The sequence below is a fragment of the Fukomys damarensis genome, unplaced genomic scaffold (assembly GCF_012274545.1).
Source record: "Fukomys damarensis isolate Sample0158 unplaced genomic scaffold, DMR_v1.0_HiC HiC_scaffold_39, whole genome shotgun sequence".
Lineage (NCBI taxonomy): Eukaryota > Metazoa > Chordata > Mammalia > Rodentia > Bathyergidae > Fukomys > Fukomys damarensis.
The window spans coordinates 89589455-89593174 of NW_022900951.1; positions in this window are offsets into that span (position 1 = coordinate 89589455).

Here is a 3720-nt window from a genome sequence, read left to right on the forward strand (position 1 = left end):
CTTGGTTTAATCTCTGGGTTATCACCCAAATCTTCCTGATATATTTGCGCCCTAGCTTCTGTGTCTCTAACGACCCACAGACATTCTCATCTCCATAACATCAGAGAAACAACTCATCAAATCAACCACAATGCTTTATCCCAACTGATACAGTCAGCAACATATTAAGATCAAGCACAACTTGGACACTGACCACCTGTGGTAGTCGCTAGTCTATCACCCTTAAATCATTTGAATTCAATTGAAATCAAGAAGCAGTCCAGAACATATCTGCAGTGAACAAAATTTCAGTATAGTGTATTTACCATTTAATGGCTCAGACAGAGCGAGGATGCAAGATCCCTGATTTCAGTTAGCTGATGGCTGAACCCCATGATGCTGACTGACCTCGGGCTGCAAGGCCCAGATTAAGTTCCCCAACCTTCTGAATGGTTGAACTCCACAACGTTCTATTGCAGGTTTCCCACGCCCTTTCTTTAAAGATGTTCAAAGTTGGGAACTCAGAAAAATACCCTTGATGACCACCTCTGCCTCTGCAGAGCGGGTCCAAAGTGTGGCACAGTCAGGAGGTCTGAGAATAGGGGTAGGGGCTTATGGGGGTTCAGGGCATCCATGTGGCTACCTTTCCGGCACTTGAGAGATGGTGGCTGGGTTGGGAGCAGGTGTGGCTCTCCTTCCCACGATGGATCAGGGCCCAGGCTACCTCCCGGCACTTGAGCGATGGCGACTGGGTGGGGAGCAGGCATGACTCTCCTTCCCATGGTGGATCAGGGCCAAGGCTCTTTAAATTGAATTTATTGGTACATTTTAGGTAGACAGTATAGTTACATTCATTGCTGGGATCTTTGTTTGGGGAGACAAATTTGAAAGGAGGTGACATTTTATGTCCCATGTTATATATCCATGCATATGTGCTGTCAGAGTTTGAGTTGATCTTTGAGCAGATGACACAAAGCGAGGCTGAGAGTAAGGTAGAAGATTACTTATGTGAAATAACATGAGGTTTAATTGCATGACTTTGAAACTACCAGTAAAGACAGGAATGGGAAAAATCATTCCTCACAATGCTTTGCACATGATAGGAACTAAAAAAAAACTTTTGATAGATTGATGACCAGTTTTGTAGCAGAGAAAAAATCTAATACTGGAGTAAAACTCCCCCGGTAGCTTCACTACACTATTCTCATGTGAAATGCTCAGTTGTATCTAGCTAGGCAAATGTAGTGGTGCTTACTTGTAATCCTAGGTACTCAGGAGGCTGAGACAGGAAGATCTCAAGTTCAAAGCCAGCCTGGGCAACTTAGTGAGAAACTATCTCAAAAAAAAAAAAAAAAGGCTGGAGTGTAGCTCAGTGGTAGAGTGCTTGCCTTGCATAGACAAGGCCCTGGGTTTCATCCGCAGTATCACAGACACACATACATATGCACACACACACATACACACACACACACACACACACAAAAGAAGAAAGTTTTAAATAGCCCATGGTAAACAATTCAAACTATTAAAATACAAAGAAAAAAGCATGAATGACTTAAATGCATATATTTATGGGTATCACCATCTGTGTATGTGTAAATTAGGGATAATAATAGGGCTTATACCATATGGCTATAATGGGGATAAAATTTATGCAGTACTGGCCATATAAAAATGCTAAATGTTATAATCCTCATCACTATCATTATCAATACCTAATGCAAGCTCTAAAAAATATAAATTAGAATCAGAGATGTATTAGCAGTAGAAAAAGTGAAGTGGTACTTATTCCTTTAAGATTTATAAAAAAGGAAAAATAAAACATATAGAAATAAAAATGATATGTTAAGGACAGATCAAGGAGAACATTTTAGGGGCATTGCACTTTAAGAAAGCAGATCATGGGCTAGGGATTTAGCTCAGTGGTTCCACCGCCTGCCTTGCAAGTGCAAGGTCCCAAGTTCGATCTGTTTAAATTTCTTTTAAACAAAAGTAAAATAAAAGAAAAGAAAGCAGATCATTTGATGAGGGCATGGATGTGGGGGAAGTAGAGGGTTTGGGTTTTAGATGAAAGGAGGTGTAAACACCAAGGTGCCATTTAGCAATAAATTCTATGAATATGTGTTTTGTTATTGTGGAAAATGAAATAAAAAGTATATTTTCCCTTTTCCAAACTTTGTCAACTATCTAGAACACTGAAGATAGATTAAGAGACTCTTGAGTGAACATTTAAACTTCTAAAAAACAGAAAGGAGTGTGTGGCCAGCAGTGCAGATAAACAAGTGGATGCTTGTGCTATGATTTCTACCATAATGGCTTTTTGCTGCTGCAATTAGAGAAGCTCAGAACAGGTTGTTTCAGATAATTTGAAACTGACTGATGATGAAGCTCCCAAAGAAACAGAAGCCACTGATAAAAACTGAAATTCATCAAGCACTTCAAGGACAAGGAGTTGCCTGCAGTCAGACAGGAAGGCTGTTACTAGGCCACTGAGAAGAAGATAGTGCTAGGCAAAAGATTTGCAGTACTGTTTCCAGGGGTTAATTAGTGAGAAAAAAGTGCCTTACTCTTGATATTTCTATTTGCTCTGCTGAGGAGAAACAGACAAAAACAAAACAAATTAGTAGCTGGCAATAACAAATTTCAAGAAGTTAATAAATAGGTCATTGATTCTCATATTGAAGATGGAACTGGATAAACGAGCAGGAGTGAAAGAGCTTTTATTAATTCTAGCTTTGTGATAACAGCATCAGTTTGTCATTTGTGGGTACTTTCTAGATACACTGAGCTGATACCTCAATTTGTTAGCGTGTTAGCTTTCTACCACTGTAAAAAGTACTTGAGATAATCAACTTATAATGAGAAAGGGTTTATTTTGATTCATAGATTTGGAGATTCAAGTCTACGATTCATTGGCTCTCTTGCTTTTGGATCTGTGCATTGCAGCATATCATGGCGAGGAGAGTAGCAAAGTTGCTCACATCATGGCCAGGGAATGAAAACAAGTAAGAGGCTAGGGTCCCAGGATCCCCTTCAAAGGCACTCCTTCAGTTCCATTAAGACCTTCTACTAGATCCCACCTCTTAGGGGTTCCATTACCTCTTAGTGGTTCCAGTAGCATCACATAGAGGTATTTGGGGAACATTTAAGATCCAACTATAGCAATCAGTAGGCTGGATTTTGGTTGGCTGCATTTGTTGCTTTGAGTGTTATAAACTCATTTATATAGCAAAGTCTCCTGCCATGTGAGCAATTCCAGAAACATAAACTTCTCCATTTTCATTTGTATTTATTTTGTTTTATTCATGTTAATGCAACTTTATTAATGCAACTCAGATTATGCTAGGAAAGAAAAAATGAGAAAAGAAGGAAAAAATGGAAACAGTTTTTTCAAATATGGAGGGGCGCAGTAGTTGAAGGGAGGGAAGGGGAATGGGAAAAAATAAGAACCAAAATATATCATGTACAGGTGCAAATTCCCAATAATGAATGTGATCATAATGTATACCTAAAATGTGCCAATAAACTTAATGAAAAAAAGAAACAGTAATAATAAAGTATTGTTTTTGTAGTGATTGATAGAGTACTTTCCTGCAGTCTCTGATTAAGACTTATTAATCTCCTTTCAGTTCTTGGATAGCATTATGCTTGCATATGTCTCACTGTTTTCACACATACTGGCTTTTCTGCTAGGATTGTTTTGTGCTTCCCCACCTCTACCCTTCTTGCTGCCTGGTGCTC